The sequence below is a fragment of the Pseudophryne corroboree genome, chromosome 11 (assembly GCF_028390025.1).
Source record: "Pseudophryne corroboree isolate aPseCor3 chromosome 11, aPseCor3.hap2, whole genome shotgun sequence".
Taxonomy (NCBI): domain Eukaryota; kingdom Metazoa; phylum Chordata; class Amphibia; order Anura; family Myobatrachidae; genus Pseudophryne; species Pseudophryne corroboree.
The window spans coordinates 210,623,506-210,650,996 of NC_086454.1; the positions used below are offsets into that span (position 1 = coordinate 210,623,506).

At 46.0% G+C, this 27,491-nt stretch overlaps 1 protein-coding gene across 3 annotated transcripts in view; it reads left to right on the plus strand.

Annotated features, from left to right (window-relative positions):
* Positions 1-27,491, plus strand: part of LOC134969342 (capping protein, Arp2/3 and myosin-I linker protein 2-like) — a 549,992-nt gene that overhangs the window by 225,606 nt on the left and 296,895 nt on the right. The window contains exon 2 of one of the 3 annotated variants that reach the window (XR_010189452.1): positions 3,711-3,911. The exons of the other annotated variants lie outside the window; for them this stretch is intronic. The gene's annotated coding sequence lies outside the window, so the exon portion shown is untranslated. The remainder of the gene's footprint in view (positions 1-3,710; positions 3,912-27,491) is intronic. 3 annotated transcript variants of the gene reach the window in all.

Genomic DNA, 27,491 nt, shown 5'->3' on the forward strand with positions numbered 1-27,491 from the left:
TACTGTGTCTGCTGCTAATATAGACTGGATGATAATGAGATGAAATCAATATATATATATATATATAATATCACACTAGTACTGCAGCCGGACAGGTAGATATATTTATTATGTAATGACTGATGACGGACCTGCTGGACACTGTCAGCTCAGCAGCACCGCAGACTGCTACAGTAAGCTACTATAGTAGTATGTATAAAGAAGAAAGAAAAAAAAAAACCACGGGTAGGTGGTATACAATTATGGATGGACCAGCGACTGCCGACACAGAGGTAGCTACAGCCGTGGACTACCGTACTGTGTCTGCTGCTAATATAGACTGGATGATAATGAGATGAAATCAATATATATATATATATAATATCACTAGTACTGCAGCCGGACAGGTATATATATTTATTATGTAATGACTGATGACGGACCTGCTGGACACTGTCAGCTCAGCAGCACCGCAGACTGCTACAGTAAGCTACTATAGTAGTATGTATAAAGAAGAAAGAAAAAAAAAAAAACACGGGTAGGTGGTATACAATTATGGATGGACCAGCGACTGCCGACACAGAGGTAGCTACAGCCGTGGACTACCGTACTGTGTCTGCTGCTAATATAGACTGGATGATAATGAGATGAAATCAATATATATAATATTATATCACACTAGTACTGCAGCCGGACAGGTAGATATATTTATTATGTAATGACTGATGACGGACCTGCTGGACACTGTCAGCTCAGCAGCACCGCAGACTGCTACAGTAAGCTACTATAGTAGTATGTATAAAGAAGAAAGAAAAAAAAAAACCACGGGTAGGTGGTATACAATTATGGATGGACCAGCGACTGCCGACACAGAGGTAGCTACAGCCGTGGACTACCGTACTGTGTCTGCTGCTAATATAGACTGGATGATAATGAGATGAAATCAATATATATATATATATATATAATATCACTAGTACTGCAGCCGGACAGGAATATATATTTATTATGTAATGACTGATGACGGACCTGCTGGACACTGTCAGCTCAGCAGCACCGCAGACTGATACAGTAAGCTACTATAGTAGTATGTATAAAGAAGAAAGAAAAAAAAAAAACACGGGTAGGTGGTATACAATATTATATATATATTATATACAATTATATATATATATATATATATATTAAACTCACTGGTGGTGATTATTAAACTGGTGGTCAGGTCACTGGTCACACTATCAGCAACTTGCAAGTAGTACTCCTAAGCAGACAATCACAATATATATTATACTGGTGGTCAGTGTGGTCACAATGGCAGTGTGGCACTCTGGCAGCAAAAGTGTGCACTGTACGTTATATGTACTCCTGAGTCCTGCTCTCAGACTCTAACTGCTCCCCACTGTCAGTGTCTCCCCCACAAGTCAGATAATACAGTCACACTATCTATCACTTCAGCAAGTAACTACTAGTACTCCTAATGCTCCCCAAAATTACTACTGTGTCTCTCTCTACTGTCTCACTCTCTTCTCTATAAACGGAGAGGACGCCAGCCACGTCCTCTCCCTATGAATCTCAATGCACGTGTGAAAATGGCGGCGACGCGCGGCTCCTTATATAGAATCCGAGTCTCGCGATAGAATCCGAGCCTCGCGAGAATCCGACAGCGGGATGATGACGTTCGGGCGCGCTCGGGTTAACCGAGCAAGGCGGGAAGATCCGAGTCGCTCGGCCCCGTGTAAAAAAAACTGAAGTTCGGGCGGGTTCGGATTCCGAGGAACCGAACCCGCTCATCTCTACTTTAAACCCCCTTCAATCTTTTATCCAAGAATTTGATGCCTTAAAATCTCTCAAAGAGGATAAAAACTTAATTACCAAACATGTCGATAAGGGGGGGCAGGGTAGTTTTAATGAATAAAGAAACATACAGTATATAGGAAATTTCCAAACAACTTAATGAGGGTAACACGGAGTTTCAGTGGAGTTTCAATGGAGTTTCCAGGACGTCTCTTCTGGGCTATATGGAATGCAAATTACGTATTTCCGGGTGAGGTGGAACACATCCCTGGTTTCCAGAAAGACGGCGCATGCGCAGCACGGAATGGATGGTGTACATCGGCATTAGCACAAACAGGTGTGCTAACACTATCTGGGGCTATAAATAGGATGATTTTGGAGAGTGATTTACACTTCTGATGAAGGACTATTTGATTCAGAAACGAGTTAAGTGTTCTCTCCCTTCGCTTTGCAATACAAGGACCTGGTGGTGCAGTGGTAATATTCCTTGACTGTGACCCCTTATATCCGGATTTGGGATCGCTCACCTGTCCAGTTTTCCATCTTAAAAGCACTTGAGGGTTTACCGAATGCTGAGCTGTGTGCCTTTCCTGGGGAATTTTTGATATGCTGTTTGACTACTAATGTTTATAAGTGGATCATTGTGGGTTTTGAGCTACTCTGAAATGACACAAAAAATTTTTGCAGGCGCTCTGCGAAACAACCGTTTGCACTTCTGCTAAGCTAGAATACACTCCCAGTGGGCGGCGGCATAGCGTTTGCATGGCTGCTAAAAAACTGCTAGTGAGCGATCAACTCGGAATAACCCCCCATTGTATTTTACAGATCAAACACAAGGACTGTGACAACCAAATCCATTTTAAATACCTATTACCTGCATCTCCTTTTTGGAACATATTGGGGTGATTATTGTAAATTCTATTTGTGTGCATGCAAATGCTCTGTCACCAATTTTAGGTACTGTTTATATCCTAAGAGCGCTATTTGTGTCAAGTAACTTTTTCTGCATTTATATTATTTCTTTGGATTGTTTTGGATGTACACTCATGATATGTGTACTATAGCTGCACATTGTGGATTTAATTGCGCACTGACTGTCTCACCTTTTTCACTTTATAGAGCCTACAGACCAGCAAATATAAGTGTATTTGCCTTGGACAGCCTTGGATGTATGAAGTGAAAAAACCCAATCGCAGCCACTTGTGTGTGACTCTGAATTTACATATACCACGACAGCTGTGTACTGTATTTCATTAATCTTTCATGGACAGGATGAAGGATCGTCTGTATCGTAATGTTATGCTTTCAAAACACTGAGTCACAAGCTCAAACCATACTTTACTACTTTTACTTGGTGCTCATGGCGCTCTTGGGGATATCCAGTGGTAGGTAATGTAGGAGGTGGTTAGGGACTTGTTTGGTGCTGCAAATAACTTCCTTATAGGCTCATCCCACCTACATTTCAGTGAAAGGCTCTCAAATTCCTTAGAGGCCCTGGTACAACTGACCCAAATTTGGGAGGCTCCTGGACTTTGTAGGTGTATGGCTAAGAACTCAAAACTAAGTATGTCTCAAACACTGCTCTCAAGACTGACATGCAAACTAAAAACATCCTTCCATATTCATTCTACAGTTCCAGGGATACCCGTGGGAAAGGGTATTTACTGGACTGAATTCTCCTACCTCCGAACATATATTAATCATGATTTTTCTCTTACGTCCTAGTGGATACTGGGGTCCACATTAGTACCATGGGGTATAGACGGGTCCACTAGGAGCCTTGGGCACTTTAAGAAATCAATAGTGTGCACTGTCTTCTCCCTCTATGCCCCTCCTACCAGACTCAGTTTAGAAAAATTGCCCGAGAGGAGCCGGTCACACTTAGGGAAGCTCCTGAAGAGTTTTCTACAATTTATTTTCTGTTTGTTTTTTTACAGGCATTGCTGGGTGGCACCAGCACGCCATGTTCGTGGGACTTAGGGGGGAGAACAGCTCAACTTCCCAGAGAGTTAATGGTCCTGTTACTCCGCTGACAGGACACTGAGCTCCTGAGGGAGGCATTCGCAAGCCCCACCACGGCGAGCATACCCTCCCGCAGCACGCCGTCACCCCTAACAGAGCCAGAAGGAAAAAGAGTGGTGAGTAGAACGCCGGCGTCCTGGTTAGCGGGTCGCAGGCGGGACTGGCAGCACAAGAGTAGGAGTGCAGGCTGCGCTCCAGTAGGCTTAGGGGACACGCTGTGAGTGGAGCACTGAGCCACCAGTGATACCCACACTGGCACATACCTAACAGGGGTTCTAACCCTATGTTATATTAAAAACACCTCAGGCCAGTTTAAAAAAAGAACAGGGAAGCCGCGCGCAATTATAGGGGCGGGGCTTCACTATGAGTGGATCAGCAGCTCACCAGTGCCATTTTCCCTCTGCAGCTTGTACTGACAGGAATCACAGGGAAGTGCTGCTCCTCCATGAAGAATCCACGTTTCCTCAGCTGTACGAGGGGGCCTTAGAAGGGGGGGGTGTAGGTTACTAAGCGCTATTAAAAGACTTAGTGAGGCAACCCAGTTGAGTTTTTACTCTGCCAAAAGGGCGTGGTGTGGCTGGCTCCTTTATCTGTGACTCCCAACGGGCTCTGTGTGGGTATACTGTGTTTTCATCTTCTGTGTTTGTTTGGGTGTGTGTGTGTGTCCCTTCATGTTACCATGTCCAGGGACTGTGTTTCCTGCACAGCAGAGTGTATGTCCTCCCCCGGAGACTCACTACTGTGTACCCAGAATAGTTCACATTCTCAGGCTAGTGGGGCAGAACCCCCATGGTTAGATTCCATTAAAGGGATGATATCTAATAATTCTACTAAATGATCCCATACTGAGGAAGAGACGCAATACTTAAGACAGTCTATGGATGACCTGATGAATAGAGATTCAGTTCCATTACCAGCATCTCCGGCCCCTGCCATTTGCTCACAAAAGCGTATTCTGGCCCAGCTCATGCAGGCTGATACTGATGAATATACATCAGACCAAGGGGAGGGTGAAGTGGATGCGAGTGTGGGGATGCTGTCCTGTCACAAGGCATCCTTAAAGGACATGGCTGACCGCAAAATAGAGACCACTCTCAAATCTTTATATACTGCAGCTGGGGTGGCCCAGAGACCCACTATAGCTTGTGCATGGATCACTAGGGCCATTGCTAAATGGTCAGGTAACCTAATTGATGGATTAGATTCCTCACCCAGGGGGGAGATAAATTTTACTCCTACAGCATATTCAGGACTCTGCTACCTTTATGGTGGAGGCCATAAAGGAAATTGGTTTGCTCAACGCATGCACCACAGCCATGGTAGTGTCAGCATGCAGGGGCTTGTGGCTGCGCCAGTGGACTGTGGGTGCGGATTCCAGAAAAGCTGTAGAAAGCCTACCATTCACAGGTGAGGTCCTTTTTGGAGATGATCGGATAAGTGGATATCCAGGGCTATGGCGGGTAAGTCTACATACTTTCTTTCTGCAGCACCCCAAGCTAGGAAAACCTACTCTGCCCCAACTCTGCAGTCCTTTTGGACAGCAAAGTTTAAAGGCAAACCCAAAGGTTCTTCTACAGCCTTCAAAGGCAATAATGGTAAACCCAGAAAACCAGCAGCTGCAGGTTCTCAGGAACAGACCTCCGGGTGTGCTTCCTCAAAGCCTTCAGCATGACGGTGGACCGCACTGTCTGAAAGACAGGCAGGTGGGAGCCCGGTTACATAATTTCAGTCACGTTTGGGCAACATCATGCCAGGATCCCTGGGTCAAAGACCTTATCGCCCAGGGATACAGACTGGAGTTTCAGGAACTCCCATCTCACAGATTCTTCAAATCAGGCTTACCAGCTTCTCCAGAAGCAGGTATGACTTTGCAGGCAGCAATTAAGAAACTGGTACAAAATCAGGTCATTGTCCCAGTTCCACTTCAACTACAAAACAAGGGTTATTACTCCAACCTCTAATACCGAAAACCCAGAGACGGATTCACAAAGAAAAAAAGTTCCTTTGTGGAGCACTCTTTTATGTGTATAATTGGTAAATAATTTTAATAAAACATAACTTTTATTCACTCTCATTCATAAAAACTTTCTAGACATAATCATACAATATAAATGTAATAAAAACATATATACGCTCACCAAAATAATAATGGTGGTGGTGGTATTTTAAAGCATCAAATGGTTAAATACCTATAACACATCAATACACCAATAATTGAACTTAAATTATAGAGCTTTAAATGCTGTTTCATAATCATCTCCAGCTGACGATACGCTTGAAATTCAGTCTTGATGATTTCTCATGTGGTTCCTTCATATGCTAACTGTTAGTAACATTCATGAAATTCTGAACAGTACACCGCAGATACTGCTTTGGAACATACTAACATAATTTGATGTTTGACATGAAAACTAACCAGAAGGTCACGTTACTGCTTGTTTCTTATAACAGTTGTTGTAATAATGGTAGAGATGATGTTTCTCTTCTGCAAACAGGGAGTGAACATAATACTGTACCTGGATGACCTGCTGATAAAAGCACCATCCAAGTAGAGTTTGTTGGACAGCATTGCTCTCTCAATCCGACTACTCCAGGATACCAGGTGGATTCTGAACCTACCAAAATCCCACCTGGAACCAGCACGGAGGCTTCCGTTCCTGGGGATGATACTGGATACAGAGAAACAGAAGGTATTCCTTCCATTGGAAAAGGCATTGGTAATCCAGTCAATGGTGCAAAATGTTCTAAAACTAACCCGGATATCGGTGCATCTATGCATTCGCCTTCTGGGAAAGATGGTAGCAGGAAGGTTTCATGCAAGGCCCTTCCAGCTGGATCTGTTGGACAAATGGTCCGGATCGCATCTTCACATGCACCAGAGGATACGTCTGTCACTAAAAGCCAGGATTTATCTTCTGTGGTGGCTTCAAACTTCTCACCTGACCGAGGGTCGAAGGTTCGGATTCAAAATTGGCTTCTGCTAACCACAGACGCAAGCCTCAGAGGTTGGGGAGCAGTCATTCAGGGGGAACAGTTAAAAAAAAATGGTCAAGTCAGGAAACCATCCTTCCGATCAATGTTCTGGAGCTAAGGGTTATATACAATGCCCTTCTACAGGCATTGCATCTTTTTCAAGATCACGCCATTCAAGTTCATTCGGACAAAGAGGGTCATTCCGAGTTGATCGCTATCTGAAAATGTTCTCTGCGCAGCGATGAAGCAAAAAAAACAGCACTTCTGCGCATGCGTATGCGGCGCAATGGGCACGCGCGATGTACTTTCACAACGGCCGATGTGTTTTTACACAAGGTCTAGCAAAGCTTTTCAGTCACACTGCTGGCCGCAGAGTTATTGACAGGAAAAGGGAGTTTCTGGGTGTCAACTGACTGTTTTCAAGGAGTGTTCGAAAAAATTCAGGCGTGCCAGGAAAAACGCAGGCGTGCCTGGGAGAATACAGTGACGTCAAATCCGGAACTGAATAGTCTGAAGTGATCGCAAGCTAGGAGTAGGGCTGGAGCTACTCTAAACCTGCACAATTTTTTTTGTAGTCGCTCTGCGATTGTTTAATTCGCACTTCTGCTAAACTAAGATACAGTCCCAGATATCGGCGGCCTAGCGTTTGCATGACTGCTAAAAACTGCTAGCGAGCGATCATCTCGGAATGACCCCCAATGTGATGGCAGTAACATACATAAGCCGACAGGGCAGAATAAAGAGCAGAGCAGCAATTTCAGAGGTAACATATATTCTCCTCTGGGCAGAAAGACACACGGTGGCACTGTTGACGATCTTCATTCCGGGAGTAGACAACTGGGAAGCAGACTTCCTCAGCAGACACGACCTCCACCACAGGTATTTGAGTCCTTGACACGTCAGTGGGAAATTCCACAAAGAGACATGATGGTCTCTCATCTCAACAAGAAGCTCAGGTGGTATTGTTCCAGGTAGAGGGACCCACAAGCAGTGGCGGTGGACACTCTGGTGACTCCATGGGTCTAACAGATGGTTTACGTGTTTCCACCTATTCTATTGAGCCCCAGAATTCCCCAAAAGAATAAAAAGGGAAAAGGTTGAAGCAATTCTCATTGCTCCGGACTGGCCAAGAAGGGCCTGGTACGCGGATCTACTAGAGATGGACCCGTGGACTCTGGCTCTTCTGAAGGATCTTCTACAACAGGGGGCATTCGTCTATTCAGACTTAACGTGGCTACGTTTGATGGCATGGAGGTTGAACGTCAAATCCTAGCCCGGAAGGTAATTCTGGATAAGGTTATTCCAACCCTGATCCAAGCTAGGAAAGGGGTAATGTCTAAAGATTACCACAGTATTTGGAAGAAATATGTCTCGTAGTGTGAAAACCGGAAATTTCCTACAGTGGAATTTCAACTGAGACGTTTTCTCCTTTTTCTACAGTAAGGTGTGGATGTGGGCCTACGTTTGGGCTTCTTAAAAGTCCAGATTTTGGCATTATCCATTTCTTCCAGAAACAATTGGCTTCCCTCTCTGAGGTTCTGACGTTCTTGAAGGGTGTTCTGCACATCCAACCGCCCTTTGTGCCTCCCACGGCACCTTGGGATCTCAACATGGTGTTTCTACAATCAGAATGGTTTGAGCCTTTACAGGAGGTTGACATAAAGTTTTCTACATGGAAGACCGTTACACTGTTGGCCAGGCGTGTGTCAGAACTGGGGGCCTTGTCTCAAAAGCTCCTATTTGAATTTTCATAGACCTGAACTCAGAACTCGTCAGCAATTTCTTCCTAAGGTGTTGACAGTGTTTCATATCAACCAACCTATTGTGGTTCCGGTGCTTACGGACACCTCAGCTACCTCAAAGTCCTTGGATGTAGTGAGGGCTTTGAAGAGCTATGTGAAGCGGACAGCTCGTCACAGAAAATCTGACTCGCTGTTTGTTCTCTATGATCCCAATAAAATTGGGTGTCCTACTTCAAAGCAGTCTATTGCTCACTGGATCAGGCTTACTATCCATCAGTCTTATTCATCGGCAGGACTGCCGGTTCCTAAAGTACAGGCCCACTCTACTAGGTCGGTGGATACTTTCTGGGCGGCTGCCCGGGGTGTCTCGGCTTTACAGCTCTGCCGAGCTGCTACTTGGTCTGGTTCAAACACGTTTGCTAAATTCTACAAGTTCGATACTTTGGCCTCTGAAGACCTTCAGTTTGGTCAATCAGTTCTACAGGAACCTCAGCACTCTCACACCTGGTTTGGGAGCTTTGGTACATCCCCATGGTACTAATGTGGACCCCAGTATCCTCTAGGATTTTAATTACCTACCGGTAAATCCTTTTCTCGTAGCCCATAGTAGTGATGAGCGGGTTCGGTTTCCGAGAAACCGAACCCCCCCGAACTTTACCCTTTTTACACGGGTCCGAGCCATACTCGGATTCTCCCGTATGGCTCGGTTAACCCGAGTGCGCCCGAACGTCATCATCCCGCTGTCGGATTCTCGCGAGATTCGGATTCTATATAAGCAGCCGCGAGTCGACGCCATTTTCACTCGTGCATTGGAGATGATAGGGAGAGGACATGGCTGGCGTCCTCTCCGTTTATATAGTAGAAGACAGTTGATTTGATTGGTTGTTTATTGCTAATTGTGGGGAGGATTGGGGAGCAGCTGTTAGGAGTACAGTGCAGAGTTTTGCTGATAATAAGTGACCACCAGTTTATCCGTTCTCTGCCTGAAAAAAACGCTCCATACCATATCTGTGCTCAGTGTGCTGCATGATATATCTGTGCTGAGTGCTCACACTGCTTAATTGTGGGGACTGGGGAGCAGCTATAGCAGGAGTACAGTGCAGAGTTTTGCTGACAGTGACCACCAGTATACGTTGTCTGCCTGAAAAACACTCCATATCTGTGCTCACAGTGTGCTGCTTTATTGTGGGGACTGGGGACCACCAGTATAATTAATATTATATAGGAGGAGTACAGTGCAGAGTGCACTACTGTACCTACCTCTGTGTCGTCACTCGTCATCCATTAAGTATACTATCCATCTACATTGTATACCTGTGGTGCATTTTAGACTAGTTTAGCAGTTTGCTGACAGTGTCCACCAGTATACTATATATAGCAGTACGGTAGGCCACTGCTGTACCTACCTCTGTGTCGTCACTTGTCATCCATTAAGTATACTATCCATCTACATTGTATACCTGTGGTGCATTTTAGACTAGTTTAGCAGTTTACTGACAGTGTCCACCGGTATACTATATATAGCAGTACGGTAGGCCACTGCTGTACCTACCTCTGTGTCGTCACTCGTCATCCATTAAGTATACTATCCATCTACATTGTATACCTGTGGTGCATTTTAGACTAGTTTAGCAGTTTGCTGACAGTCTCCACCATTATACTATATATAGCAGTACGGTAGGCCACTGCTGTACCTACCTCTGTGTCGTCACTCGTCATCCATTAAGTATACTATCCCTCTACATTGTATACCTGTGGTGCATTTTAGTTGTGCGCAGTATATATAGTAGTAGGCCATTGCTATTGATACTGGCATATAATTCCACACATTAAAATATGGAGAACAAAAATGTGGAGGTTAAAAAAATAGGGAAAGATCAAGATCCACTTCCACCTCGTGCTGAAGCTGCTGCCACTAGTCATGGCCAAGACGGTGAAATGCCATCAACGTCGTCTGCCAAGGCCGATGCCCAATGTCATAGTAGAGAGCATGTAAAATCCAAAACAACAAAAAACAAAGAAAAATCTGCACTCTCAAAATTGTCTATGAAAATATCTGAAGAAGACCCCGATTGATATGTCTGGAAAAATCCTATATTCTCTTGTCGGGGGTGCTACCTAGGACAACCATAATTAACAACTAGTACACAAAGAGAAAAATGGGGTTGTACTGTTAGGTGCACAATAATGAAATAAAATTTAACTTTTATTGATACATATTGTTAAGAGACCAATATTTTGGACGGTGTGCGAAAAAATAGGGTTAAAATTGGAAAAGAAGTCCAAAAATGGTGCTCTGAGATTGAAAGATGATAAGAATTAAAAAGTGTGTGTCCGCTCCTGTGATTGCACTGACATTCTTATAGGGTATATTTTTGTAAACAAATTAATATCAATAATGTATATTGTATACTCCTAGTAGAAAAAAACACAATTTAGATATATTTCAAGGTACCCATAATTTGATAACCCACTATGAATTGAATTCACTGTATCATGAAGGCGGAAATAACTGCCGGAATACTATTGTTCACATCTGTGACTGGTGTCCATAGATGTTAAATAATTGGGGTCCAAAGTAGTGATGCATATAACTGACTGCTCGCTATTTAAAATAATTAATGTGGAGCAATTGGACCATATTACGGGTGTCTGCCCTGAGTCCCTAATCACAATTCTAATAGGGTACTGATTCCCATGTATCACAAAACTGCTACAGTCTGTCAGATTGTGTTCGGTCTGTGTCCCCGGAGGGGGCGCTAGTGGGTCAGTGGAGGTGGAAGGAAGGAAACGAGGAGGTTGAATAACGTTCCTGCGCATGAGCGCAAAGGTATTTTTATTAGACAGATGTAGAACAGTTATTGCAGCAGAAATAATAATAACAGGTGAAAAAAGTCAATCACTCAGTAATGAATCTGAAAGTCTATGGCAAATGAATGATAAATGAATTTGAGAAATAATATCCAGAATATAAATCAGAAGAGCAGAATGTCTTATGGAATGGTTCTGGCTTGGAAACCAGTGCAGGGTTAAAACGGGAAACTAGGCAGTAGATGATATGGCAAACCTGAGCATAAGCAGGAGACCGACTCACAGTGCAGGTGATGGGCACTGGCAGCAGCAAGCTGTGTCACAGGTGGAGGAAATGAACGCACCTGGAGTTTGTCTTCAACTGCAGGCTGAAGCACACAAGGTGGTGATGAGTGTGAAGCCTTATGCAGGTTGCAGGTATTGCTGAGCCTTGAAGTTCCACGGGAGAATGCAGAGTAACCAGGAGTATAATGTTCTTAGCAGAGAACCAGGAACTCAGGAGAGACAGGAACCGATCCTTTCATGTAGGTCGCAGATAGACACAAAGTCCAGGATGCCTGTGAGCTGTACCTGTAGCCTCCTATATACCCCATGGTACGCAGGGATTGGAAGAATGCAGGGAAGGTGGGTGCGGCCACGCACCGGATTGGCCGCAGCATACTGGCTATTGCAGACTGTCATGGCGGCGCCCACGCCGCGGCCCAGCGGGGACGCGGCGCGCTATACGCCTGCTGTCTCAGCAGTGCCCCCAGGATCCAGATGATGACCCATGGCAGGGGCATAGGCGACCGGTGACCGCAGGGAGCCAGGACGGAGTCCGCAGCGGCGGACGGATGTCAGCCTGGTAAGTCGATTCCAGACAGTACCCCCTCCTTTAGGGGTGGACACCGAACACCCACGTGGTTTGGAGGGATGAGTGCTGTGGAAAACACGGACCAACCTAGAAGCATGGACATCAGATGAATTCACCCAGCTTCTCTCCTCTGGGCCATAACCGCACCAATCGACCAGGTACTGGAGACGTCCATACCGGCAACGGGAGTCCAGAATCTTGTTGATCTCAAATTCCACGCCCCGCTGAGTTCGGATCTTGGGACCTGCTGGAAGAGTATTCTGAAAGCGGTTTAGAACTAAGGGTCTGAGGAGAGAAATGTGAAAGGCATTAGGTATACGAAGTGAAGATGGTAATTTCAACTTGTAAGCCACTGGGTTGATGACACTCTCAATAGGGTAAGGACCAATGAAGCGTGGTGCAAACTTCATGGAAGGAACCCTGAGACGAAGGTTGCGGGTTGATAACCAAACTCGATCCCCAGGTTTCAAATAGGGAACCGCACGTCTCTTGCGGTCGGCAAAGATCTTATATCGACTGGAGGCTTTTTTGAGGGAAACGTGAATCTTTTTCCAAATGGTTGAAAACTGAGTTAGTGCAGAAGTGGCAGCTGGAACATCCATATGAGGAAGCTCTTGGAATTCAGGTACACGGGGATGTTGCCCATAAACTGCAAAGAATGGTGTCGTATCAGTGGCAGTATGATATCGAAAGTTATGGGCAAACTCGGCCCACGGGAGCAGATTGAACCAATCATCCTGGGAAGATGACACATATAACCTTAAAAAAGTCTCAAGTTCTTGATTGACTCTCTCTGTCTGCCCATTCGTCTGAGGATGGTATGATGACGAGAATTTCAATTTTACCTGCATGGCAGAACAGAGGGCCCTCCAAAACCTCGCTACAAACTGTACCCCTCGATCAGATATTATTTCAGAGGGTAAACCATGTAAGCGGAAAATCTCCTGTATGAAGATTTGGGCAAGTTTCGGGGCAGAAGGGAGACCCTGGAGGGGAACGAAATGAGCCATCTTGGTGAATCTGTCCACTACAACCCAAATGGTATTATGTCCCTGAGAAGATGGAAGGTCAGTGATAAAATCCATGGACAGATGAGACCAAGGACGACTAGGGACAGACAAGGGTTGTAACTGACCTGCTGGTGACTGACGAGGAGTCTTGTGCTGCACACATTTAGGACAGGATGCCACGAAATCCTGGATGTCCATTTTCATCTTTGGCCACCAATATGATGCGGAAAGGAACTTGAATGTCTTCAGGACACCAGGATGACCAGTGAACTTGGACTGATGGGCCCAAGATAGCAACTTGGGACGGAGCTCTGAGGAAACAAAAGTCTTACCAGGAGGAGGAGCTGGGGAGACTTGAGAGGCAGCGAAAACCACGGGACTCAGGATGGAATGTGGCACAGAGTCAGATGTTCCTTCTTCAGATTCCATGGATCGGGATAATGCATCGGCTTTCACATTCTGTGAACCTGGGCGGAAATGAAGCTTAAAATTAAAACGTGAGAAAAACATAGCCCACCTGGACTGGCGAGGGTTAAGGCACTGGGCTGCTTTTAAATAAAGCAAGTTCTTATGATCCGTGAAGATGTTAAACGGATGTTTGGCCCCTTCTAGGAGATATCTCCATTCCTCGAGAGCCAGCTTGATTGCCAGTAACTCTTGATCTCCCACGGAGTAGTTAGCTTCTGCAGGAAGAAACTTGCGAGAATAGAATCCACACGGGTGGACTTTCCCATCAGATCCCTTCTGGGAGAGAACAGCACCTACCCCAACTGTAGAGGCGTCTACCTCCAACTCGAATGGTCTGTCGACATCTGGCTGTGACAGCACTGGAGCAGACATAAAGGCTAGCTTGATTTTCCGGAAGGCTGCCAAGGCTTCTTCTGACCAGTTGGAATGATCTGCCCCTTTCCGAGTCAGGTTGGTAATAGGAGCGATGAGAGTGGAGAATCCTCGAATAAATTTTCTATAGTAGTTGGCGAAACCCAGGAACCGCTGGATAGCTTTGAGGGAAGTTGGAATGGACCAGTTGGCAATGGCTTCCAATTTCGTCGGGTCCATCTGAAGATCCGATCCGGAGATTATATAACCCAGAAAGGGTATAGAGGGAACTTCAAAGGTGCATTTAGATAGTTTCCCGTAGAGACGATTCTCACGAAGACGTCGGAGAACTTCACAGACTTGTAGGCGATGAGATGGAAGGTCTTGAGAAAAGATAAGAATATCATCTAGGTAGACAACGAGGTATTTATACAGCACATCTCGAAAAATTTCATTCACAAAGTGTTGGAATACCGCTGGAGCATTACTCAACCCAAATGGCATTACCAGGTATTCATAATGGCCATCTCGAGTGTTGAAAGCTGTTTTCCACTCGTCACCACTCCGGATTCTGATGAGATTATAGGCACCGCGGAGATCTAACTTGGTAAAAATGCGGGCCCCCTTAACTCTATCAAAAAGTTCGGTAATGAGTGGTAAAGGATAACTATTCTTGATGGTAATGTCATTGAGACCCCGATAGTCAATGCATGGGCGCAGTCCTCCATCCTTCTTTTTGACAAAGAAGAAACCTGCACCAGCGGGTGATGATGACGGACGGATGAATCCTTTCTGGAGATTCTCTCTGATGTAATTACTCATCGCCTCTGTTTCAGGAACAGATAAAGGGTAGGTGCGCCCCCTAGGTGGCTTCTTGCCAGGAAGGAGATCGATGGGACAATCCCATTCCCTATGGGGCGGCAGAATATCAGCAGCCTTTTCACAGAAGACGTCTGCGAAGTCTTGATAAACTGCTGGAAGACTTAGCTGTGACTTTACTTCGGTTGATTTAATGGGACACACTTGGGCTAAGCAGGATTGGTGACAATGTGAACCCCATGAGGTAAGCTGCAACGTTGTCCAGTTGAACTGTGGGTTATGTAGCTGGAGCCAAGGCATGCCCAAGACAATCTCCTGGGTGGCCTGAGGGATGACCAGGAACTTGATCAGTTCTGAATGAAGAAATCCAACTCCCAGAACCACTGGGGTAGTTTGATGTGAAATGTTCCCCTTAGAGATTCTACTACCATCCACAGCAGTAATGTATACAGGACAAGAAAGTTCACAGGTAGACAGACGAAATTTATTTACGGCAGCTTGGGTGATAAAATTTCCTGCAGCACCGCAGTCCACTAATGCTGACGCAGACTGGAGCCCAACGGAGGTTTCTAGCGTCACTGGAAGAATGAGGTCTTGTTGGGAAGGAGCTTGACTGAGAGATCCTAACTTGACTCCTCCCTTACAAGTCAGGATCTGGCGTTTCCCGAACGCATCGTGCAGGAGTTAATTTGATGACCCGCAGCAGCACAGTACAGGCAGAGCCTCTCCCGTATTCTTCTTGCCCGCTCTTCAGGAGATAGGCGGGACCTATTAATCTGCATAGGCTCGTCAGAAGAGGGAGACTGGAACTGCACAGGAGGTATGTACCTTGGTCTGCGAGACTCACTCCGAGCGCGTTCATTATTGCGTTCGCGGATGCGAGAGTCCAGCTTAATACATAGGGAGATCAAATCAGGCAGTTGAACAGGAATGTCACGGGTTGTCAATTCGTCCTTGATCCGATCCGAAAGTCCGTGCCAGAAGGCTGCTACCAGAGCTTGGTTGTTCCACTGGATCTCTGCGGCCAACGTCTGGAACTGGATGACATATTGTCCCATGCTTCGGTTACCTTGACGAAGTCGGATCAGGTCTGCCGAAGCTGATGTTGCTCGACCAGGTTCGTCAAAGATCCGTCTAAAGGTTGACACGAAGTCTGAGTAGTTGTTGATCAGAGGGTCAGCACGTTCCCACAGAGGAGACACCCAACTCAGAGCAGAACCAGAGAGTAAGGAAATGATGTAGGCAACCTTGGACCTTGGTGTGGGAAAGTTATGTGGCAATAACTCAAACTGTATTTCACACTGATTGAGAAAGCCGCGACATAGTTTAGGACTGCCATCATATTTGCTCGGCACGGGCAGGTGCAGGCGTGATACTGGAACTGATGCAGCCGACGTAGAAGAATTTACAGCACTGGCAGGTGCTGGAGTAACTGGAACAGTAGGTGAAAGTACACTGGGCAGGGATTGCTGCAGTGTATCCAATCGGGAGGACATCCCTTGTAGAAAGTGAAGCATCTGCTGCTGCGCAACCTCTTGACCATCCAGACGGGAGACCAGATCTTGCAAGGCCTCTGACCCCACACTCCGTCCACCATCCGAGTCCATCGATCCTGGACTTACTGTCAGATTGTGTTCGGTCTGTGTCCCCGGAGGGGGCGCTAGTGGGTCAGTGGAGGTGGAAGGAAGGAAACGAGGAGGTTGAATAACGTTCCTGCGCATGAGCGCAAAGGTATTTTTATTAGACAGATGTAGAACAGTTATTGCAGCAGAAATAATAATAACAGGTGAAAAAAGTCAATCACTCAGTAATGAATCTGAAAGTCTATGGCAAATGAATGATAAATGAATTTGAGAAATAATATCCAGAATATAAATCAGAAGAGCAGAATGTCTTATGGAATGGTTCTGGCTTGGAAACCAGTGCAGGGTTAAAACGGGAAACTAGGCAGTAGATGATATGGCAAACCTGAGCATAAGCAGGAGACCGACTCACAGTGCAGGTGATGGGCACTGGCAGCAGCAAGCTGTGTCACAGGTGGAGGAAATGAACGCACCTGGAGTTTGTCTTCAACTGCAGGCTGAAGCACACAAGGTGGTGATGAGTGTGAAGCCTTATGCAGGTTGCAGGTATTGCTGAGCCTTGAAGTTCCACGGGAGAATGCAGAGTAACCAGGAGTATAATGTTCTTAGCAGAGAACCAGGAACTCAGGAGAGACAGGAACCGATCCTTTCATGTAGGTCGCAGATAGACACAAAGTCCAGGATGCCTGTGAGCTGTACCTGTAGCCTCCTATATACCCCATGGTACGCAGGGATTGGAAGAATGCAGGGAAGGTGGGTGCGGCCACGCACCGGATTGGCCGCAGCATACTGGCTATTGCAGACTGTCATGGCGGCGCCCACGCCGCGGCCCAGCGGGGACGCGGCGCGCTATACGCCTGCTGTCTCAGCAGTGCCCCCAGGATCCAGATGATGACCCATGGCAGGGGCATAGGCGACCGGTGACCGCAGGGAGCCAGGACGGAGTCCGCAGCGGCGGACGGATGTCAGCCTGGTAAGTCGATTCCTGACACAGTCAAATAGATCACTAGGTCTGCATCAAATCTGAAATGTATGCGTAATATGCCATGCATCCTAGTGCAATATACTGGATGACTGGAATTGCATCTGTGTCTCTTTAATATATTAATATCCAGTACATTATAAATCTTTGATATTTATAATATGTTAGCAGTGTGAGTAATCTAGACACAGGGTACACCTCACAGAAATGAAGTGCTGCTCTTAATTAATGTATGTAGGAACACCGGTACCCCAGTATAAGAGTATTTTCTGCGCAATGATTGACAGTCATATGCGTGTATTTTATGCATGTAACTGGGTAATAATATCAAAGATATGTCCCATTGGGTATCAAAAAGCCATACCAGCTAGACCTGACTTTAGGCTTTGCCGGCACTGGCCATGCAATGCTGGTACACCTCTGTGTAGACTGGAGCAATTTGTCAAAGGCTGTTTAAATGTGGACGTTAATACTACGGATGAGTGATTCGTGTTAGTTATGGGCTGTGCACTGGAATCGTGAAGTGCCGCTAGCGCCCATAACTAACACGAATCACTCATCCGGTTTTTTCCATGTTCTCATCTTGTCAATGAAAATAAACAAGGTTTAGAACAATAGAATAATTTCACACATGTATATTTTTTTAATGTGGATAGCAAAGCATGGGAATAATATACATGCAAGAAATCTTGCTAATAGTCACATGCTGTAGGGGTGAGTTTGGCAAATTTAGATACAGTATAATATGTAGAATTAAAAGACAAATTGAGCCGGATATCAGCTGCCAAACCCCAATGAGGATTTACGTAGGGGAAGTAGATAATTATAGGGGACCGGGATCCATATACAGCAAAGAATATGGACCCAATGTAATCAGGAATGTCACTTAACATATGTATCATGCCATAGAGAAATGACCATGAACAGGCATGCCATGAGCAGTATAGTTAAAATCATTTCCCAATATTACGAACAAGAGAGGGTTAAATTCATTACTTTAGAGGCAGCTTAGACGCCACTGTGACTGATTAGAATCACCAATTCTCAGTTAAATGTTACTTAGGATTAATTGAAAACCTAACAAGGGGTAATCAGCAAACACTGTAACAATCATTCCAGCTGAGGCGGTCAGGTGACCACAGGACTGTACGAGATTGGCTCATTCATAGGATAAATTTCCTGTCAGTAGAGACATTCGGGTTAAACCTCGAAAAAGCTTGTTGCGAAATGCGCGCATCGGCATTGTGGTCCGCCCCAATGCTCCTGCACTGACCGTTAGATTTTATCATAAGTACCTGGGGTTATCATAGCACTGCACGGCGAACACAGAAACACCCGTGGATCGGACAAATGCAGATCAAAAGCCGATGCAGTGGAGATACCCACTATTAATAGCACTTTAGATATCTGTATCATATATTGCAATTGCATGTTCACTTACAGGCTATGCACAGTGTATTCGGGAGCACCCGCTAATCGGACAAATGCTGATTAGTTTCAACACTGTTGCAGCGCCGCCATTTGTATTAGGAATAGGTTTTTCCATATTTGATTGAGGGTTTATGATAGGAGACATGCCCGGCACTATGACCATGGGAACACCTTGCTAATCGGACGAATGCTGATTAGCTCATAGATCGTTGCAGTATTAAATATACGCACATTATTGGTAGTCATTGCGCAGAAAACACAGCATCATTGGGGTGTCGGTGTTCCTACATACATGAATTAAGAGCAGCCCTTGATTTCTGTTAGGTGTGCCCTGTGTCTACATTACTCACACTGTTAACATATGGTAAATATGAAAGACTCCAAATGTTCGGTGTATCATAGTATTACCCTTAATATTGTCCCTACCAGCATTCATAACAGGGACCTACGCTTAAAGGAGAATACTCACAGGGTAACACCTGTTAATACTGATGTTGATTAGTTTCAACACTGGTGTAGCGCTGCCATTTGTATCAGGAATAGGCTTCTCCATACTTGATTGAGGGTGTATGGTAGGAGACATGCACTGTATAATGACCATGGGAACACCTTGTCAATCGGATGATTGCTGATTGGTTCATAGACTGTTGTAGTATTAACGTCCACATTTAAACAGCCTTTGACAAATTGCTCCAGTCTACACAGAGGTGTACCAGCATTGCATGGCCAGTGCCGGCAAAGCCTAAAGTCAGGTCTAGCTGGTATGGCTTTTTGATACCCAATGGGACATATCTTTGATATTATTACCCAGTTACATGCATAAAATACACGCATATGACTGTCAATCATTGCGCAGAAAATACTCTTATACTGGGGTGCCGGTGTTCCTACATACATTAATTAAGAGCAGCACTTCATTTCTGTGAGGTGTACCCTGTGTCTAGATTACTCACACTGCTAACATATTTTCTCTGACGTCCTAGTGGATGCTGGGGACTCCGTCAGGACCATGGGGATATAGCGGCTCCGCAGGAGACAGGGCACAATAATAAAAGCTTTAGGATCAGGTGGTGTGCACTGGCTCCTCCCCCTATGACCCTCCTCCAAGCCTCAGTTAGATTTTTGTGCCCGACGAGAAGGGTGCAATCTAGGTGGCTCTCCTGAGCTGCTTAGAATAAAAGTTTAAGTTAGGTTTTTTATTTTCAGTGAGTCCTGCTGGCAACAGGCTCACTGCTACGAGGGACTTAGGGGAGAGAAGAAAACTCACCTGCGTGCAGGATGGATTTGCTTCTTAGGCTACTGGACACCATTAGCTCCAGAGGGAGTCGGAACACAGGTCTCACCCTGGGGTTCGTCCCGGAGCCGTGCCGCCGACCCCCCTTGCAGATGCCGAAGTTGAAGAGGTCCAGAGGTTCAGAAACAGGCGGCAGAAGTCTTTCAGTCTTCATAAGGTAGCGCACAGCACTGCAGCTGTGCGCCATTGTTGTCAGCACACTTCACCAACAGTCACCAACTGTCACTGAGGGTGCAGGGCGCTGGGGGGGGCGCCCTGGGCAGCAATGTATAATACCTTTTTATGGCTAAAATACATCACATATAGCCCTTGAGGCTATATGGATGTATTTAACCCCTGCCAGATCTCACAAACTCCGGGAGAAGAGCCCGCCGAAAAGGGGGCGGGGCCTATTCTCCTCAGCACACGGCGCCATTTTCCTGCTCAGCTCTGCTGTGAGGAAGGCTCCCAGGCTCTCCCCTGCACTGCACTACAGAAACAGGGTTAAAACAGAGAGGGGGGGCACTTATTTGGCGATATGATTACATATATAAAAATGCTATAAGGGAAAACACTTGTATAAGGGGTTGTCCCTGTATAATTATAGCGTTTTTGGTGTGTGCTGGCAAACTCTCCCTCTGTCTCCCCAAAGGGCTAGTGGGGTCCTGTCCTCTGTCAGAGCATTCCCTGTGTGTGTGCTGTGTGTCGGTACGTGTGTGTCGACATGTAGGAGGACGATGTTGGTGAGGAGGCGGAGCAAATTGCCTGTATTGGTGATGTCACTCTCTAGGGAGTCGACACTGGAATGGATGGCTTATTTAGGAATTATGTGATAATGTCAACACGCTGCAAGGTCGGTTGACGACATGAGACGGCCGGCAAACAAATTAGTACCTGTCCAGGCGTCTCAGACACCGTCAGGGGCTGGTAAAAACGCCCATTTACCTCAGTCGGTCGACACAGACACAGACACGGACACTGACTCCAGTGTCGACGGTGAAGAAACAAACGTATTTTCCTTTAGGGCCACACGTTTCATGTTAAGGGCAATGAAGGAGGTGTTACATATTTCTGATACTACAAGTACCACAAATAAGGGTATTATGTAGGGTGTGAATAAACTACTTGTAGTTTTTCCTGAATCAGATAAATTAAATGAAGTGTGTGATGATACGTGGGTTTCCTCCGATAGAAAATTATTGGCGGTATACCCTTTCCCGCCAGAAGTTAGGGCGAGTTGGGAAACACACCTTAGGGTGAATAAGGCGCTCACACGCTTATAAAAACAAGTGGCGTTACCGTCTCCAGATACGGCAGCCCTCAAGGAGCCAGCTGATAGGAAGCTGAAAAATATCCTAAAAGTATATACACATATACTGGTGTTATACTACGACCAGCAATCGCCTCAGCCTGGATGTGCAGCGCTGAGGGGGCTTGGTCGGATTTCCTGACTGAAAATATTGATACCCTTGACAGGGACAAGATTTTATTGACTATAGAGCATTTTAAGGATGCATTTCTATATATGCGAGATGCGCAGAGGGATATTTGCATTCTGGCATCAAGAGTAAATGTGATGTCCATATCTGCCAGACGACAGTGGTCAGGTGATGCAGATTCCAGACGGCACATGGAAGTATTGCCGTATAAAGGGGCGGTCCATCGGACCTGGTGGCCATGGCAACAGCTGAAAAATCCACCTTTTGTTACCCCAAGTCACATCTCAGCAGAAAAGGACACAGTCTTTTCAGTCTCAGTCCTTTCGTCCCCATAAGGGCAGGCGGGCAAAAGGGCCAGTCATATCTGCCCAGGGGTAGAGGAAAGGGAAGAAGACTGCAGCAGGCAGCCCATTCCCAGGAACAGAAGCCCTCCACAGCTTCTGCCAAGTCCGCAGCATGACGCTGGGGCCGTACAAGCGGACTCAGGTGTGGTAGGGGGTCATCTCAAGAGTTTCAGCACGCAGTGGGCTCACTCACAAGTGGACTCCTGGATCCTACACGTAGTATCCCAGGTGTACATTGGAAATTCGAGACGTCTCCCCCTCACAAGTTCCTGAAGTCTGCTTTACCAACGTCTCCCTCCGACAGGGAGGCAGTATTGGGAACAATTCACAGGCTGTATTCCCAGCAGGTGATAATCAAAGTACCCCTTCTACAACAAGGGAAGGGGTATTATTCCACACTATATTGTGGTACTGAAGCCAGACGGCTAGGTGAGATCTGAAATATTTGAACACTTACATACAAGCGTTCAAATCAAGATGGAGTCACTCAGAGCAGTGATAGCGAACCAGGAAGAAGGGGACGATATGGTGTCACTGGATATCAGGGACGCTTACCTACATGTCCAAATTTGCACTTCTCACCAAGGGTACCTCAGGTTCGTGGTACAGAACTGTCACTATCAGTTCAGACGCTGCCGTTTGGATTGTCCACGGCACCCCGGGTCTTTACCAAGGTAATGGCCGAAATTATGATTCTTCTTAAAAGAAATATGGACGCTTTCCTGATAAGGGCAAGGTCCAGAGAACAGTTGGAGGTCGGAGTAGCACTATCTTAAGTAGTTCTACGACAGCACGAGTGGATTCTAAATATTCCAAAATCGCAGTTTTTTCCGACGACACGTCTACTGTTCCTAGGGATGATTCTGGACACAGTCCAGAAAAGGATGTTTTCTCCCGGAGAAGAAAGCCAGGGAGTTATCCGAGCTAGTCAGGAACCTCCTAAAACCAGGAAAAGTATCAGTGCATCATTGCACAAGGATCCTGTGAAAAATGGTGGTTTCTTACAAAGCGATCCCATTCGGTAGATTTCACGCAAGAACCTTTACGTGGGATCTGCTGGAAAAATGATCCGGATCGCATCTTCAGATGCATCAGCGGATAACCCTGTCTCCAAGGACAAGGGTGTTTCTTCTGCGGTGGCTGCAGAGTGCTCATCTATGAAAGGGCCGCAGATTCGGCATTCAGGACTGGGTCCTGGTGACCACGGATGCCAGCCTGAGTGGCTGGGGAGCAGTCACACAAGGAAAAAATTTCCAGAGAGTGTGATCGAGTCTGGAGACTTCTCTCCACATAAATATACTGGAGCTTAGGGCAATTTACAATGCTCTAAGCTTAGCAAGACCTCTGCTTCAAGGTCAGCCGGTATTGATCCAGTGGGACAACATCACGGCAGTCGCCCACGTAAACAGACAGGGCGGCACAAGAAGCAGGAGGGAAATGGCAGAAACTGCAAGGATTCTTCGCTGGGCGAAAAATCATGTGATAACACTCTCAGCAGTGTTCATTCCGGGAGTGGAAAACTGGGAAGCAGACTTCCTCAGCAGGCATGATCTCCACCCGGGAGAGTGGGGACTTCATCGGGAAGTCTTCCACATGATTGTAAACCGTTGTGAAAAACCAAAGGTGGACATGATGGCGTCCCGCCTGAACAAAAAACTAGATATTGCGCCAGGTCAAGGGACCCTCAGGCAATAGCGGTGGACGCTCTGGTAACACTGTGGATGTACCAGTCAGAGTATGTGTTCCCTCCTATGCCTCTCATACAAAAAGTACTGAGAATCATAAGAGGGAGATGAGTAAGAATGATACTCGTGGTTTCGGATTGGCCAAGAAGGACTTGGTACCCGAAACTTCAAGAGATGTTCACGGAAGACCCGTGGCCTCTACCTTTAAGAAAGGACCTGCTCCAGCAGGGGCCTTGTCTGTTCCAAGACTTACCGCGGCCGCGTTTGACGGCATGGCGGTTGAACGCCGGATCCTGAAAGGGCATTCCAGATGAAGTCATCCCTACCCTGGTCGAAGACAGGAAGGATGTAACCGCAAAACATTTTCACCGCATTTGGCGAAGATATGTTGCGTGGTGTGGGGCCAAGAAGGCCCCTACAGAGGAATTCCAACTGGGTCGTTTCCTACATTACCTGAAAACAGGACTGTCTATGGGCATAAAATTAGGGTCCATTAAGGTTCAAATTTCGGCCCTGTCGAATTTCTTCCAGAAAGAACTGGCTGTAGTGCCTGACGTTCAGATGTTTGTAAAAGGGGTACTGCATATACAGCCTCCTTTTGTGCCCCAGTGGCACCTTGGGATCTCAATGTTGTTTTGAGTTTCCTAAAGTCACATTGGTTTGAACCACTCACCACTGTGGACTTAAAATATCTCACATGGAAGGTGACGATGCTATTAGCCCTGGCTTCAGCCAGGCGTGTGTCAGAATTGGCGGCTTTATCATATATAAAGCCCTTACTTAATTTTTCATTCTGACAGGGCAGAATTGAGGACTCGTCCTCAATTTCTCCTTAAGGTGTTTTCTGTTTTTCACATGAACCAACCTATTGTGGTACCTGTGGGTACTAGGGACTTGGAGGACTCCAAGTTACTTGACGTTGTCAGGGCCCTGAAAAATATGTTTCCAGGAAGGCTGGAGTCAGAAAATCTGACTCGCTGTTTAGCCTGTATGCACCCAACAAGATGGGTGCTCCTGCTTCTAAGCAGACGATTGCTCGCTGGATTTGTAATACAATTCAGTTTACACATTCTGTGGCAGGCCTGCCACAGCCAAAATCGGTAAAAGCCCATTCCAAAAGGAAGGGGGCTCATCTTGGGCGACTGCCCGAGGGGTCTCGGCTTTACAACTTTGCCGAGCAGTTACTTGGTCAGGGGAAAACACGTTTGCTAAATTCTACAAATTTGATACCCTGGCTGAGGAGGACATGGAGTTCTCTCATTCGGTGCTGCAGGGTCATCCGCACTCTCCCGCCCGTTTGGGAGCTTTGGTATAATCCCCATGGTCCTGACGGAGTCCCCAGCATCCACTAGGACGTCAGAGAAAATAAGATTTTACTTACCGATAAATCTATTTCTCGTAGTCCGTAGTGGATGCTGGGCGCCCATCCCAAGTGCGGATTGTCTGCAATACTTGTACATAGTTATTGTTACAAAAATCGGGTTATTCTTGTTGTGAGCCATCTTTTCAGAGGCTCCTTCGTTGTTATCATACTGTTAACTGGGTTCAGATCACAGGTTGTACGGTGTGATTGGTGTGGCTGGTATGAGTCTTACCCGGGATTCAATATCCTTCCTTATTATGCACGCTCGTCCGGGCACAGTATCCTAACTGAGGCTTGGAGGAGGGTCATAGGGGGAGGAGCCAGTGCACACCACCTGATCCTAAAGCTTTTATTATTGTGCCCTGTCTCCTGCGGAGCCGCTATATCCCCATGGTCCTGACGGAGTCCCCAGCATCCACTACGGACTACGAGAAATAGATTTATCGGTAAGTAAAATCTTATTATAAATATCAAAGATTTATAATGTACTGGATATTAATATATTAAAGAGACACAGATGCAATTCCAGTCATCCAGTATATTGCACTAGGATGCATGGCATGTTACGCATACATTTCAGATTTGATGCAGACCTAGTGATCTATTTGACTGTAGCAGTTTTGTGATACATGGGAATCAGTACCCTATTAGAATTGTGATTAGGGACTCAGGGCAGACACCCGTAATATGGTCCAATTGCTCCACATTAATTATTTTAAATAGCGAGCAGTCAGTTATATGCATCACTACTTTGGACCCCAATTATTTAACATCTATGGACACCAGTCACAGATGTGAACAATAGTATTCCGGCAGTTATTTCCGCCTTCATGATACAGTGAATTCAATTCATAGTGGGTTATCAAATTATGGGTACCTTGAAATATATCTAAGTTGTGTTTTTTTCTACTAGGAGTATACAATATACATTATTGATATTAATTTGTTTACAAAAATATACCCTATAAGAATGTCAGTGCAATCACAGGAGCGGACACACACTTTTTAATTCTTATCACCTTTCAATCTCAGAGCACCATTTTTGGACTTCTTTTCCAATTTTAACCCTATTTTTTCGCACACCGTCCGAAATATCGGTCTCTTAACAATATGTATCAATAAAAGTTAAATTTTATTTCATTCTTGTGCACCTAACAGTACAACCCCATTTTTCTCTTTAAAATCCAAAACACAAAAGTTCAGTAAAATGACCCAAAAATCAAAATTAAAAGCGTCTGAGGAGAAGCGTAAACTTGACAATATGCCATTTACGACACGGAGTGGCAAGGAACGGCTGAGGCCCTGGCCTATGTTCATGGCTAGTGGTTCAGCTTTAAATGAGGATGGAAGCACTCATACTCTTGCTAGAAAAAAAGAAAAGACTTAAGCTGGCAAAAGCACAGCAAAGAACTGTGCGTTCTTCGAAATCACAAATCCCCAAGGAGAGTCCAATTGTGTCGGTTGCGATGCATGACCTTCCCAACACTGGACGGGAAGAGCTTGCGCCTTCCACCATTTGCACGCCCCCTGCAATTGCTGGAAGGAGCACCCGCAGTCCAGTTCCTGATAGTCAAATTGAAGATGTCAGTGTTGAAGTACACCAGGATGAGGATATGGGTGTTGCTGGCGCTGGGGAGGAAATTGACAAGGAGGATTCTGATGGTGAGGTGGTTTGTTTAAGTCAGGCACCCGGGGAGACACCTGTTGGCGTGGGACGAATATGGCCATTGACATGCCTGGTCAAAATACAAAAAAAAAAAAAATCAGCTCTTCGGTGTGGAATTATTTCAACACAAATGCGGACAACAGGTGTCAAGCCATGTGTTGCCTTTGTCAAGCTGTAATAAGTAGGGGTAAGGACGTTAACCACCTCCCTTATACGTCACCTGCAGCGCATTCATCATAAGTCAGTGACAAGTTCAAAAACTTTGGGTGACAGCGGAAGCAGTCCACTGACCACTAAATCCCTTCCTCTTGTAACCAAGCTCCTGCAAACCACACCACCAACTCCCTCAGTGTCAATTTCCTCCTTACCCAGGAAAGCCAATAATCCTGCAGGCCATGTCACTGGCAAGTCTGACGAGTCCTCTCCTGCCTGGGATTCCCCCGATGCATCCTTGATGTTGCTGCTGGGAGTCGATCGGCATCCCAGAGGGGAAGTCGGAAGACCACTTGTACTACTTCCAGTAAGCAATTGACTGTCCAACAGTCCTTTGCGAGGAAGATGAAATATCACAGCAGTCATCCTGCTGCAAAGCGGATAACTGAGGCCTTGGCAGCCTGGGCGGTGAGAAACGTGGTTCCGGTATCCATCGTTAATTCAGAGCCAACTATAAACTTGATTGAGGTACTGTGTCCCCGGTACCAAATACCATCTAGGTTCCATTTCTCTAGGCAGGCGATACCGAAAATGTACACAGACCTCAGAAAAAGACTCACCAGTGTCCTAAAAAATGCAGTTGTACCCAATGTCCACTTAACCACGGACATGTGGACAAGTGGAGCAGGGCAGACTCAGGACTATATGACTGTGACAGCCCACTGGGTAGATGTATTGCCTCCCGCTGCA